The sequence below is a fragment of the Phoxinus phoxinus genome, assembly GCF_949152265.1.
Source record: "Phoxinus phoxinus genome assembly, chromosome: 15".
Classification (NCBI taxonomy): domain Eukaryota; kingdom Metazoa; phylum Chordata; class Actinopteri; order Cypriniformes; family Leuciscidae; genus Phoxinus; species Phoxinus phoxinus.
The window spans coordinates 10212015-10228032 of record NC_136890.1 but is presented as its reverse complement, the minus strand read 5'-3'; the positions used below and the strand labels follow the sequence as shown (position 1 = coordinate 10228032).

At 36.4% G+C, this 16018-nt stretch overlaps 1 protein-coding gene across 3 annotated transcripts in view; it reads right to left on the bottom strand.

Annotated features, from left to right (window-relative positions):
* The window catches only part of grk5l (G protein-coupled receptor kinase 5 like), a 59063-nt gene that overhangs the window by 34239 nt on the left and 8806 nt on the right, over positions 1-16018 (bottom strand). The window lies entirely within an intron of this gene.

Genomic DNA, 16018 nt, shown 5'->3' with positions numbered 1-16018 from the left:
AAAAAACAGTGATGCAACAACAAAAAAATGTAGATGAGGAAACAGACAATATACAAAAACTTAAATATTTACAAGTAATAAGAGATTAAATAGGTGTAAAAACAAATTTTTTTGACAGTCCACTTTAGACTTTAAAGTAACTTTGCAACTAAATGTCAACTAACTCTCATCAGAGTATCAGTAGACGTTAGTAGATTGTTAGGTTAAAGGGTTAATTCACCCAAAAAAATTTAATAATTCCATAATTTATAGATATCCTGTAGCTCAGTGGTAAGAGCATTGCGTTAACAACGCTAGGTTGTGGGTTCGATCCCAGGGGATTGCACATACCTATGTATAAATGTATAGGATAATGCAATGTAAGTCGCTTTGGATAAAAGCGTCTGCCAAATGCATAAATGTAAATTTAGATTTATTTTTCTAACAAAAATGCATTGTTCGCTTCAGAAGGCCATTATTAACCCACTGGAGCTGTATATGGATTACTTTTATGATGGATGAATGTGCTATTTTGGCTTCAAAACCAAGGTACCATAAGGTTAGGTGTTAGGGTTCAGGTGAGTAGAATAAGTTGACATGCAGTTGCAAAGCAGTAGAATCTCTGTAGGGGGATCATTAAAATAAAGTGCTAACAGATATTAAGCAGCAGACAGTCTACTAATACTCTAATGAAAGTTATAGTTGACAACCACACCAAGTTGCTTCATTTGGCCAGAGGGGAACTGCCCCCCGACTGAGCCTTCTTTCTCCAAAGGTTTTTTTCTCTCTATTCTGTCACCTGATGGAGTTTGGGTTCCCTGTCACCAGTGTTGCCTCTGGCTTGCTTAGTTGGGGACACTTAATATTTAACAATATTATTGATCGAACTGCACTGACACTATTGTATGAGAACTGAACTGAGCTGGACGATGACATCACTGTTTTCTGCAGAACTGCTTTATAGCCAAACTGAACTAATTTAATAATTTATTATTTTTTACAAAAGAACTGAAAAAACACTGAACTGATTTCAGCTGAACAACAGTGGCACTTTTTTTTTTTTTTTTTTTTACTTTTTAGAGCTGCTTTACAGCCGAATTGACCTATGTTTGCGTGATTGAATATTTATTTTCCTGTTATCACTATAAAGCTGCTTTGAAACAATCTGTATTGTATAAAGCCCTATATAAATAAAGGTGACTTGACAATCAATTGTTAAGTACTTAAGTTAGTAGAATATCTAAAATGGATATCCATCGAAATAGTGTTACCCATTTTTTTCTGAGTAACCAGCAGCGTTTTACCGCACTTTGAACGGAGAACGTAAGGGGAGAAATACAGGTGAAAAGTCTCGTATGAGAAGGCAGTGTTTCCATGGCACTGTGATTGGCTAATTTCTTCAACAATACGATATTGCATTTCAATCATGGTTGCAAATGGTCAACAAATCATGCAAGGGTCACACTGGTGCTATGGTGATAGAAAGTCTGATTCTTTTCTGCTAACTGGTTCTTTAGGACAGTTCAATTTCAATGAACCGGTAAAAAAACAAAACAAAACATAATGCTATTATCCTTGCGGATGAAAAAAGCATTCATGCTCAAAAGCATTCCAATAAAGGCATGTCAAAATGAACTTGAAATGATTTTAAAAATTAAATGACCAGTGAGTGAGGAAGTTTGGGGAACATTCAGCTTTGTTGAATTAAAACTGACTTTCATTACATCTGCAAGTGTTTACAGAGCATTTGAAGACTAATGATAATTTATGTCATCAAATTATTATTTATATTTATTTATTTATTCATAAAAGATAAAGAACAGTTAATAATAGGCTAACTAAATAGCTACACAAAGTATTATTTTTATTTTAAAGCAATTTAAACCTGTAAAAGGCTTTTACTATCTTTATAAAAGATTACAGTATCGGTTGCTTGTTGACAGTGTATCAAACATCACAGTCTTATCTAGCATCTCTTGTGCTCTGATGGCTGACAGCAGATGTCAAACAGGAAACACTGGCAACATTCAAACACACACTATAACACAATAATAAACCCCATGTCAGAGATCAACATCAAAAGCACGCATAACCAAAATGGTGCCCGTTTGGTTTGCATGCACACAATGACAGAAAGACTACCACATGATCAATTAATTGAAAGATGACGTTGATGACCAATAAGCTGCATGCAAACGCCGAGGTGAATGAAGAGAAAACAGACTTCTCTTTCTGGAAAGCGATTTGCATTTACGCCACACCACAGAGTCAAATAGTGCAAAATGCAAACCTCAGTGGCATGTAATCATGCAAAAGCCTATGGGTTTTAATTTGTAGCGCTTGTTTGAATGGCATTCTTTTATTTACCTCAATGGCAACCCACCTTCTTTAAAAAAAATCCAATGAAAGCACCCAAATGCAGATCAAATCTGATAATGTAGCACAACAGACTAAAAGCAACTAAGACTAATTCATGTTTACATGGTGATTGGATGTGAATTAATGTGTAAGACTTCTGTTTTGGACTGGTATTGGTATACAGTAACAGTTTCTTCAATTGTAAGCACTTTTGGCCCATGGGTTTTTCGATAACAAAAATGATTTGCTCATTAAAATTATAAATATTATAATACATCTATTTGTTTTAAATTGTTCCGTGGAAATGGACTCCATTGGTCTGGGATGAGGGTAAATAAAATCTATACATAAAAAGTATATTGTAAAAATAGCATAACTAAATTAAGGCATGAAAAAAAAACATCAAATAGTATGACAATAAAAATGTGCAAATGTTAAAGACAAAACCATAAATGTGTCAAAATTACGAGAACACTCTGTTCTGATGCCATGTTTTGCCATTTTGTGTTCATTCACTTTCATGTTTTAAGAATGAAACTACAGTCACTGAATTCGCAGAGTTAGCAGAATGGTTTGCAAAGCATTCACAGACTTGAACAAGACACACACACACACAAAAAAGAAAAAAGAAAAAAAGGCCAAACCTGCCTTATATCAAGTAAAGAGGATATTCCTGGAAGACAAGAGAGAATGCTGTTTATACTTATAATTATAGCATACCCATTAAAAAGAGATCGTTTTTTTACAACGCCATGTGTGTTTAACCGTCTGTGTAGCACTTTTACAATACTGTCTAACAACTCAAATAGACATTATAGGTCAAACATTGAGGTAAAACATAGCATCACTATATGTTCTCTCAATTGGTATTTTAGAAAAAATAAATAAAAAAAAATCTAGTTTGTAGACCCTTTTTGGGTAAGAAGGGGTGGACTGTGACCCGTGTAAGAAATGAATCAGGCCTTGGGGCAAAAATGCTCAAGATATTTAAAATGTGGGGATGAAAATGCCCTCTCACTGAACTTCTGTTTTCCATCCGTTACCGATGTTTCCTAATAATGTATTCCAGGTGTATCTACCTAACTGCCAGTGCTCATGCTGGAGCCATTTGGAGGGATCTGCGAACCACTATCAAAAACTTGACTTCCCCTATATACAAATACTGGTTTAGTCTTTTTTTCTCAAACATTTGCATATCCAAAGTAATTAATTAACCAGCAAGGGCATTTAGTGTGTTGATGTACTGACGCTGTTGAGAACTGAACTGAACTGGACGACGACAACATCATCATCATTTTTTTGCAGAACTTCATTGATTTGATAGTTAAAAGTCATAGTTGCTTAAAGCTGAGAATTTATTTAAAGCGAGAATTCACCCAAATATGAAAATTGTGTCATAATTTACTCGCCCTCAAGTTGTTCCAAAATTGTTGTTCCTCAAGTTGTTCCAAAAAAAAACCCATATTCTTCAAAATATCATCTTTTGTGTTCAGCAGAAGAAATAAATTCATACAATTTTGGAACAACTTGAGGGCGAGTAAATTATGACAGAATTTAACATTTTAGATGAACTATCACTTTAAATTTATTGTACATTTGTACATTTTAAAATAAAGTATTTGACATATATATATACCTGTCAAGAGTTTAGGGTCAGTATGAAAAAAAAAAAAAAAAAAACACTTTTATTCAGCAAAGACACATTAAGTGGATCAAAAGTGACAGTAAAGATTGTTACAGAAAAATAAATTATGTTCTTTTGACATTTCTATCACATTCCTTCGTCACAGGAATAAATTACTATTTAAAATATATTAAAATAGAAAATTGCTACTTTAAATTCTTAGAATATTTCACATTTTTACTGTATTTGTTATTTTTGATCCAATAAATGCAACCTTGGTGTGCATAAGATATTTATTTTGAAAACAATAACAAAATCGTACCTTTCGAACAGTAGTCTAAATTGACTCAAGCTGTGTGTTTTTACATGTCTAGGAAAAAATGCCCTTAAAAATCAATTTCGGGGCAAATATTGTCTGTCAATAAAAAAAACTAAATGTGAACCTGGTTGTTACCAGCATATATAGAGTGATATTAGGGCACCAAATTTAAAAAAAATTATAATAAACAGCATGAAATTATGTTAAAGTCATGGCTTTATCAGGTTTTGCGTCAGTCCATGTCAACATAAGTGAGAACACACAACTGGTTTCCAAAAGACGGCCAACGTGTTAGAAACTCGTTCAAACAAAACCTCAGCACAGCTGGTGTTTATTTAACTCTGCTTTGCCACGGCGCGGGCTACTAACGGTAGCCAACACAGTCTGGGTACAGAAAATAAAAGTGACACGACTACCTGTGTTAAGTGAAAACAAACCTGCTCTATACATAGTTGATCTTCAAGTCCATGTGCTTATGTGTTTAAGGACTTCTCCAAGGTGTGGCCCCTCAAACTACAACAGAAGCCTTTGTGCCACAGGATGTAAAAAAGTGCCGCCTTTTCCAAAGGTGAAGGCCAGGACTATTGGAGGAAGAGGCCTTTTGTTGAAATGTTCCAGTGCGATGCGGTCATTTGTCTTTTTATTATCGCTTTAAAGGCACTGGCTTCAAACAGCTTTTCAAAGAACTCAAGGAGTCATGACCAAGAGAAATTTAGCAATCAGGCCATGCTCACTTTTGCTCAACTTAACAGTGCTTGCTTTGTAAAAGATTCAACAAAGTCTGCGCCATTTAAAGGGACAGTTCACCCCAAAATAGAAATGTTGTCATCATTTACTCACTCAAATCTGAATGAATTTCTTCACAAAAGGTAATTTTTGGAAGAATGTGGGATGATGACAGTCAGGCTCCAAACATGACAAAAAGCACCATAAAAGTATTATCAAAGCACTGCAGTCTATACAATGTCTTTGCTTCCACAACTTCTGAAGTCATATGTAAGGAACAATTAAAAATTTGAAACGTTTTCACAAAGAATCTTGACATAGGTCCACGCTCTTTTTGGCACATTACAGATTACAGAACAACAGAAAGGCAGTTATCTATTTTACAGACTGTGCGTCACCAAAAATGTTTTTTATTGAAAGTTCAAAAATATTCAACATAAATAACTTGGTAAATAGCTTTAAGGGTTGTGAGGTCACTATTCTTTGGTTGTCTGCCACTATCTCAGCAAATGCTCAAGACTTTAACTACTACAACTAAGTTAAGCATCACTATTACAAGTTTTAGAACAAATTGTTGAAGATAGGAAGGCTAAAACTTTTCTAAGGGATCAGGTTTTTGCATTAAAACCCAAGGCATACCTAGGGACCAGAATATTATAGAGACCATCGCTGCTTCTGAATATGCCAACTTCCCTTCTGTTTAGCATGTCAAAAGCAGTAAGTCAAATGAATAGTATGTCAAATGAATTCATTAAAGAGCCGGTGAAAAATATCCATCCCAGAATCTAATATGTGCATCTGAATCTGATAGACAGTTTCACTATCCTATGAGTAAAAGCAGCACACATGTAAGCCATTATGTTAACGCCTTAGCAATGCCATTAAAAAAAAAAACACCCAGACTATCTTAGCAACTGCATAGCAATGCCCTGCCAACCACCCCTAACCATCTAGCACCATTCTGGCCTTAGAAAGTTCCATCTGAAAAACCGAGCTGCTGCTACCTGAATGCAAACATAATGCAAAGTCTTGGTTTACATAGTGCATGACTTCACAAATGATCTTTCTTGCATTCTCATAACACATATGTTTAAAAGGCAGATTTATCTAGCATGAGCTAACTAGATTCTAGATCCAATTTATAAGTAAAAACTGGTGTCAGAATAATTCACTTGACAGGGCATTAATTTATTACACAACTAACTGACACTACATTAGTGTTTTTTTTTTTTAAAACAATAATCTGAATTTTTTCAAACACCAAAGAACAGCTTGTGGCAAACAGCTGATATACATTCAATTGGTCCTCCTGAAGCCATGCATACTTAATGTGACATTTGATAATTACCAGAATTAAAAATAGCTTTTGAGCTCGGGGGGAAAATCTGTTGGTACACACACACACACACACACACACACACACGTCAGATGGGGTCTGTTGCAAATACATCGAGTGGGAACACAGTCGGCCTAGTGTGTGACCTTAGAGCAACTCAGCAGTGATTGTGAATCAGGTTCAGTCCTATTGTACAAAAGTCAAACGTAACATTCTGCTGGCCCAATGAGACCAGTGGTTCAGACAGTACTTCCCCCCATCATAAATAAATATAATAAATACTAATATTCATATAGCCTACAAACATAAAAAAATCTGAATTATTCCAAATCAGCATATTACAATGTAATAATATTTTTTGTAATAATATTTCACAATATTACTGTTTTTACTATATTTTTATTCATTAAAAATCGTAATTCTTCCAAACTTTTTTACCAGTATACTGATAAACGTTACATATGCTAAATATCTTAAATATATATAGCATTTAAATGTACAATAACAATAGCAGATCCGAGCGCAGAAATCATCTTATGACCGGGTTCACGTGTGATTGATGAAACATTCGTTGACAAATGTGGTGGCTGAAAACAATCGTCATTTGAACAGCACTCCCCTAAAAAGTCACGGTTTAGAAGCCTTGTCCCTAGAGTTAACGGCTTGAAGAAACGTAACCCCGCCAAGAAGATGCAGTAATCTCATGAAAGAGAATACTCATATCGACAAGTAGTATGTGACAATACATTGTTGTATCAATGTATTGAACGCAGCCCTAGTGGGTCGACTAGTCAAAAAGTTGACCCTGCATTCAACTATTTTGTAGTACTCGCGTAGCTGAACGCACCAAGAACTATGTACACTAGGGCTGAGCGATTTGGCAAAGGCTGCGATTATTTAATGCACAGCTTGTGCGGCTGATCGATCTGAGGGCGCCCTCACGCAGACACGCAAAATATGCCCCGCCGAAGTACAATAACACACGTCATTCCAGCACTATCTGTAGCAGAATAAACAGAAGATTGAAACGCTTTGATTGATTAAACATGACTAATAAACACACACACACGACTGCCTTATTCTGTGTAAGAAGCCACATCTTCTCACAGAAGGATGCTCAACTGTCGTTATCAAGTGAGTTTGGAGTAAAAGCATGTTATTAAATGTTGTCTTTTGTTGGGCAAGAGGTTTATGAATGTTTCTCATGTTTGGAAAGATGTTTGACGGACGTGTGTTGCTGTGTCAAATGCACGTTATAAGTGACTGAAACTCAGTGCTTTCAGATGGAGCAGCGTTTACAGAGCCGTACATCAATGACAAGCAGCGCATAAAAAAATAAATAAAAAATTCACAGCCTTTGCGATTTCAAAATTTAATTGCGATTAATCGTAAAGCCCTAATGTACACCACTAAGAAACACATCTGCTTGGTCAGATGAACTTAAAACCAGCATCATTGTTCAGGAATTCTTGAATTTAAATTATTTTATTTAAATTTCTGTTTTGGAGGTCTCCAACAATAGGTATGCATCCAACCAAAGGACAAAAACACTTAAATGATCTCAATATCCATTGCAGCATCACCCGTTTTCTCACAGAGCGTTTTCAGCTCTGTAGGATTTCTCAGCTTTTCTATACACAGTGATAGGTTGATTTACCGCATCAATTCGAGCCAGAGTCCTCATCTTTTGGACGTGCACGCAAAAAAAATAAAACGTCAAACTCTTCCAGGCCTCAGCTACAACTACGTTTCAAAGTGGATAGTGTTCACAGACAGCCAGTGAGAGAGAAATTTGTTACAAACCAACGTAGGAAAGACTAGAATTACTGAAGACTCGTTTCAGGCAGTTCAGAATTTGTTTGTTTTTTTGGTTTTGGGGTACAATAACAACATTTATTTATCATGCAATTTGACCTTTTACAATCCCAAACAGCTATACTACATGCTACATGAAATGAATATCCGAAAACGCATAATAGGGGCAGTTTAATCAACTAGTTATTCAGGCAACCCACCAATAAGTCGTTTAGCTCATTCCTAATTAAAACACATTTGCAAGATAACCAAATGGTCACAAGGGGCCATTTACACAGAATGTGTTTCTGTGTTTAAAAATGCAGGTATAGAGGTCCCTAACAACCTAATTTGTACTATATCTGTGTGTATGAAAGATGTGAATTTCAAATTAGCATGTGTGTGTGGGTGTGTGAGCATGTAAATCTGTCTATGTTTAATCCGTGTAGGACCTGTACCACAAAGGAATCATTAAACTCTTCCTGAGACTTAAGCCAGGTGTCGTATCTCTCCTTGGCACTATATATAGCGACAGTGTGGAATGTGAGAAAGCATGCCGGTCTGACTGCCATCATGGATGCTTTGTGCTACAATTACATAACACACAAGCATCACATAGCATTTGCACTCAAAGTGTGCCGCACAATGCGGTCATCGAGCAATCTCAAAGTCCACAGGAAAAGAATAGATAGCAATGGAGAAAAAAAAAGTGGAGAGGCCAGTTACAGTACCTCTCGATCCCCGCCTCAACACGAAAGATCAGGGAGAGGCAAATGGCATTTGATTATCTCTTATTCTTTCTTTTACACACAGGTCATTCAGAGAAACATAAAAGGCCTGTTGTAATCAGGGATGTTGCCTTAAATGGTTGCATGGAATGCCATCAAGAAATCTGACAATGGTTTGGTTATAGAACTTCAAAGCGGCGAAACGGAAATACGTTCGCAGTAGTTGTTTTTGACAAGGGGTCAAAGTGGTTTCGCTATTCCTCGTAGAGCCCCTAGCTTCCTCGCCAGCTGTTCTTGATTTCCTCTACACCACTGCCGCTCCCTCTCTTCCCCCTCAAGCTCCTCTTATTCCACCCATGGACTCTTCTTACGAGTTCAGGGGTTTCTTGGCACATCATCACTGTCCAATAAGAACTGAGCAAAAACGTAGTCTAGTTTAGTGCTGCATTCATTATGATCGGAGCAAAAATCCAATTAGTTTCAAGCTATTGATCTTTTTCCTAAATGAAACCAAACAAAAGAAAAAAGAAAAGAAAAGAAGGTGTTCTGAATTTGAACAGCTGTTATTCAGCTCTAACCAAGCCTAATATGATCGCCTATTAAATATTTAGGAGGATTTGCTTGTGCTTTCAACTACCAAAAAAGTGTAGTCCTTCTGCTCGATGCAACATTTTGCGATCCTTTTCACAACATATTAGGATAACATCAGGTGACATTTATCAACAGAGAGCTTTAGAATTTGTATTTCTCTGTAATGAACACCAATAATGTCCATTTATGAGGGATGTTGCTGTTTGAAGAATTTTATAGGGGAAAGTGGCATAAGCCACTTTTAATTAAAGGTAGGGTAGGTCAGAATTGTCTAAAAAAAACTTTTATTCAAATTTGTTTAAACTGTCTTTATATACCAATGCATAATTAAAATGCAAGTACTCTGAAATAGAGAGTATAAAAAAACGAGTGACTAGTGTATTTAATCTTCAATAAACACAGCTCATTAATTCCATTCACTCCCACCTAAAAACGGGTGCGCGACTGCGTGCACGTGGGCAGAGCCAGTAATAGCGGCGGTAGTCATGGCGACGGAGAGTGACAGTCGCGCAAGCCAATCCTGTGATTCGTCCCGAATGGAAATAATGAGCTGTGTTTAATGAAGATTAAACGGTCTAGAGTCACTCGATTTTTATACTCTTTTTATCAGAGTACTTACATTTTAATTATGCATTGATATATATAGAACGTTTAATCAAATTTGGTAAAAAGTTTTTATATAAATCCTACCTACCCTACCTTTAAGTTGTCCTCTATGCGAGCAGAAATTAGATAGAGGTAATAATAATACTCCTAGTATGAGAACTGTTAGCAGTTGAAATTACAAGAAAACATCTACAGTATATGGCCATAGAAATACAATTTCTCCTCCGAAAAAGTCCTCCACATTAGGGGGGGGTTGGGTCGACTCGTCATACTTTGGGTTTTCACAGTGATGCCATAGAAGAACCATTTTCGGATTCCCAAAGAACCTTTCAGTGATCTTTTCCTAAAAGGAGCATTATTTTATTAGTTTGAAGAATATTTTAATAATCTAATCATAAAAATAAAAATAAACGTTTTCCACTATAAAGTACCTTTCGTGCAATGATTACATGGATGTTAAAGATCATTCATTGAACCATTACAAATATTCCAATGTCTGAAAATTTCTTGAAATGCAAGATTATTTAACCATTTTTACAATTATACTATATATCAATCTGACGACGACAAAAGGCATGTAGACGATTGTGTACAACATGTTTTTCAGCGAAGTTGGTCATGTTGATAATTTAGAGTTCTTAGAAATGTGCGTATCATATGATACAGTGGGCTTATTATCTGCATAAACCAGCCAAGGCATATTGTCTGACATATTTTAGAGTACCGGTAGTAAAAAATGTTCAACATTTTGGTAAATTATGTCATACATTTAAGGCAAAGCTCACAATTACTATTAGAGCCACTGGCACAGCTTACCCCAAGGCATCTGGCACTCTTTACCCCCAGCGCTACCAAAAATGCTTGATTAATTTATAACATATTTTTTAGCAATGGATTTATACAGTCAATTAATACAAATTATTTTACCTGCCAGGTACAAAAAAAATACTTTGACAGGAGAGAAAAAATAGCCTTAATGCTAATAAATTTTTCTCATACATCTTTCAGTCACGTACTGCTCAGTGTGATGAACCCATCCTAAAGAAGGAAATACACAGTGTGCAAGATTAAGGATACCACATCTTATCCTACTTTCCTCTATACTGTAATATTAGAGGTTATTCAAATTTTGCATCAATAGGACACATTGTATTCGTTCGGACAATGCAATATGCAAATCATGGCATGTACTCATGGTTTGTAATATGCAAAGCAGAATTTCAGACATGTAATGAGATATTCTACCAGTCACCTGTCACCTGAAATGGCCTTCAAGGTTGACGCCATGGTACAGGCCGGGGTTAATGGGGTAAATCATATTGTTCTCACTTTTACCTCCAAAAGTAAAAAGCAAAAAAGCTCTAAAAGTGTTTAAGCTGCTGATGAACACATAGGGTGATGCATGTTTTTTTTTTTTTTTTTTTTTTTACAGATAGTCCAAATTAAGACTAAATATTTCACAGTTTGCTCTGGTCTCACTCTCACATAAACACAAGCAGGCTCTAATGGAGAGTGAGTGGGCTGAAGGCGAGGTAAGACTTCATGATGATGGACCTTCCCTTCCATTAGAGTCTCTCCACTCAGAAGAGCTTTTAAAACTTTACTGCATTACGTCACACACAAAAATGAGAGCAAGAGACTGCATTTAAGGACAGGCAATAAAGCCCGTAAAAAACCTTTAGGAGGAAAATGTGGCAGATGAAAATGAAAAAACTCCCCTACACTTCAGCAGGACAGAATGTGGTTAAAAGTTCAGCTGTTCTGACTCGAGCATTCTTAGCTTCATGTCAATGCCCTCACTGATGATGCAACCGCTGAGCTGCTCTTCATGGTGGAACACAAGCCCCCGAAACCTGCTGCGACATGCTTTAGTTTTATCAAACATTCCGTATTTTGATGTGAAAATGCAATGGAACTCTATTTTACACCTTTACAAGCCACCATCTAATTAGTCTCAAGTCCCAAGTCCAAATTCTCTCCACTGTAACACTAACCTTTACAGGAAACATTATTTAGCTTTTCTCTACAACGACAGGCAAGTAAACCTCAACTATTAACTAGGCCTATATTAATTTCTTAGGATTCAAAAATAAATGAGGAAATGATTGAGCAAATCAATGTCTAAATCTCACCATTATTTGTGTTTATAACAGAACCTTTTTTCTTAGTGTGAAGAACAATTTTAAATGTAACAAATCTTTTTTCCACTATAAATAACCTTTTGTCCAATTGGAAAGGTTCCATGGACGTTAAAACCATAGATGCCAATAAATAGACATTATTTTTATGAGTGTACATTCATTAATATAGACCTTAAATTGAGATCAGATGGAGTATTTCCCCCCTATTTCCCCCGATTGCACCTTGGCCCAGTACTTCTAGGGCTGTCAAAACCCAGTTCATGCCAACAATTATCGAATCATTCAGCAATGTATTCTATGAGTACCAAGACAGCTCAAAGCCACTGTCTTGACATTTCCTTATGTTGGAACTCTGTTCTAGCACCTCTTCAAGTTATTTCCTCACATTGACATGGCTTATTTCTATACAATAACATGTCAATCAATATCCAAAAAAAGACCACAAAGCACTATATTACGCACCAGAACTGTCTTAAATACTGGTTTGGGGGAGGGGTATAATAATGACATTTATAGGAATTAAATAATTAAAGGGGTTTTAGGGAAGAATATATATATATATATATATATATATATATATATATATATATATATATATTGTTCATTCTTAATATGTTGAAAACAGCTGTTAATGTTTCTTGCCTTGTCACAGAACATTCAATTATGAATAACACTATGAACATTATGAAGTCACTTAAATTCAAAATGGCAAAATTACACAAAAAAGTCGAGTAGTTTGCCTGACTGGATATTACTGTTGTTGGTCATTTAACATTTCTATCATAAAGCAGTTGTCAAATATTAAATGTTTAACTAAATGTCTACAGTAGCTGATCTTCACATTCTTTCACCGTTAAAACTGAAGCGTCACATTGGAATTCATGTTTGCCTTCTCTGAACAATAAAGCCTGCCTTCAAACATTTTAACACTGAACATGTTTACATACACACACTGATATGATGAAAAACTCCTAAAAATCATCTTATTGAATTAACCCGTTGTCCCGGTTCACAAGCAAACAATTAATCCATCGACGCAAGTACACAGTGTTTCCAACACATTTTTATAATATCTTGGGTCAAGAAATTCTTGGGTCGGAGCTTGCCATATATTTCCCGTGACCCGCTAATGCGTTTACAAGCCGGGCAAAATCGGGGTAAGAGGCTATTGAAAATGTCTATTGGTTTATGCTTAAGCCATTTATGACCTTGAGGGTTGATGTTTTTATATAACCACATGCATTATTATATTAAGCATAATCGGGTTAAGAAGGTGCATGTAAACGCTCATTGACGAACGCTGTTAGACCACTGAGGTAGACCATCCTAAAAAATTACTTTTAAAACTGTTAGTCATTCTAGCAATATACAGAGTGGTGCGTAGAGTGCACAAGAGCAGCATCAAGAATATCAAATATTGTGGCGGGACAATTTGGCCCATATCTAATAACTAGGAAAGGGACACGTCCTTGACAGTGGAGGAGGTCATACTTTTTCTAGATTTTAACATCTGCATACATTTCCCAAACACCCTGCTCTCTTCTCTTGACACATCCACATTTGAATAAAAAACATTCAAGTCTGACTTCAAACATAACCCAGCCATTTCAGTAGCACACGTGACTTTTCCTCGACCACTTCTAAATGTAACCAACGCCACAAGTCAGTCAACAAGTTAGCATGGATATTGACCGTGTGGAATTAGATCAGACAGAAATGACATCAGCTAAGGCAACAGACGTCCGCTCGCAAACCAACTGGCCATTTACAGCAAGTCAAATTCAATTTTCACGCCTATCAGTCCCGGCCTGACGCAAGCTTCAGCACTTCTGCTGCATATTTGTGCTGCATGTACCACAACACATCCATCTAATGCGGCAGTCATTGCTAGACTGGGTGTGGATAAACAATAGTTCAGCAAAATGTTATGTGAGAATTATGTATGCCTGGCCTATTCAAAATAGCAATAATAAATAAATTAAAAAATGTTAGCCTTTAGAAGACGGTTAATAAAATATATCCCATTGCCATTGTTATAATCATATAACATTGTTATGAACCAACATAAAACGATTTAGAGAAATTAAAGATTTGTTTGATTAAGTATACAGAAAATACAGTATCTATTATTATCAAAAAAACTAATTTAGTCTAAAATAATCATGGTATATTTAGTTTAGTAACATAGCCAAGAATTATGTTTAATAATTTCAGTCATGCTATATGCACCAATATATCAATAGGGCCTACTTTCATTAACTACAAATAATGGCACACTGACATTTCTATGACTCATTTCTGTGAATTACTTTGAATTATTCAAAAGAATAATGGATTCACACAAAAACTTCAGCTTGGTGCAGCTAATGAAGATTAAATCATACATGTACAATCACATTTACACATTTAACAGACATTTTATCCTAAAGCAACTAACACAGTATTCAAAGTACTCGTTTTTATGCATTCTTTGAGAATGTGTGTGTGTGTGTGTGTGTGTGTGTGTGTGTGTGTGTGTGTGTGTGTGTTTTATCATAACAAAATTACTGCAATATTCAGTAGCTTAACTGTATACTGGCAGAAAAATCATTGCCCATGCCTAGTAGATGCTTCCTTTAGCAACAATCACCTATGACAGTGTAACTACATAAGAAGACAGAGTGCATTTTAACACTGGAAGCTGTGTATTAACACCACAAGAATGTAATTTCTCAACGCAGTGGCGCAACTTCTTAGCATCTGGCCAAAGCAGCAGCAGCAGATTTCCCCCCTTGTTATGTGTGACACAATATTTCTTTTTCTCTCTTAGTTCTTTCTCCTTTCGTTCACTGACTTGCATTCTCTATCCCTCTTCTTTTGCTCTCTGTACTTCAGTCTCCCCATTTGCCTCTGACTACCTCTTTACATGGGTCTGGATGTTTATTCTTCAGGATTTCACACGGCAGTTTCCAGCAAAGAGGAGCAGTCTGCCAGATCCAGAGTTCTTGAATGGGAAGGAGAGCCCCCTCGTCCGCCGTCGTCATGGGTTACGACGTGCACTCCACATCGCCTATGCTGTCTGAGGAGGCCAGGGTCAGATTACAGCCTTGCTTAGGAATTCACCCCCCACCATCTCTCAGACACAGTCACTCACTCACTCATTCTTTCAAAAGAAACCAATACAATGGTACTTCCATGAGAGAATGCCAAAGGGAAAAAGATTACCTAAGGTCCTGGTTAACAGGGCTGCTCTTAGTTATTGTTCCATGGTACATTTACTGTAATTCTTTCATCTTAATAATGGAACAATCTACAAATTGGGATGGGTCAGGAATCAGGATTAGTGTTGCCAAAAGTACCGACGTACCAAAGTCGGTACTTTTGGCAACACGAATCCTGATTCCTGACCCATCCCAATTTGTGACCCATCCCAATTGATGGGCAAGTCGGTACTGACATTTTTTTAAATATGCCGATACCAGCATTTTCTTCAAGCATTTTGAGTGATGCTGAACGGATTCTTAAAGGGGTGTGGTTGAGTATGATTTCACTTTTCTAACTTTAGTTAGTGTGAAATGTTGTTTTATGTTTGAAATGTTTACGTTTGAGCATAAACAACATCTGCAAAGTTACATCGCTAAAAATTTAAAAAGCAAAGGAAGATATTTGCTTTTAAAGAAAAGGACTACAACAAACGGCTGGTAGGGACTACACGACATTCCTCCCGGGTTAGTGACATCGCCAACCCTAGAATGTACGGGAACACGCTGTCCATGTTTAGAAGAGGGAGAGTTTTTGTAGTCCAGCACATTTGTGAGTCAGCTCAAACTGGAGCAT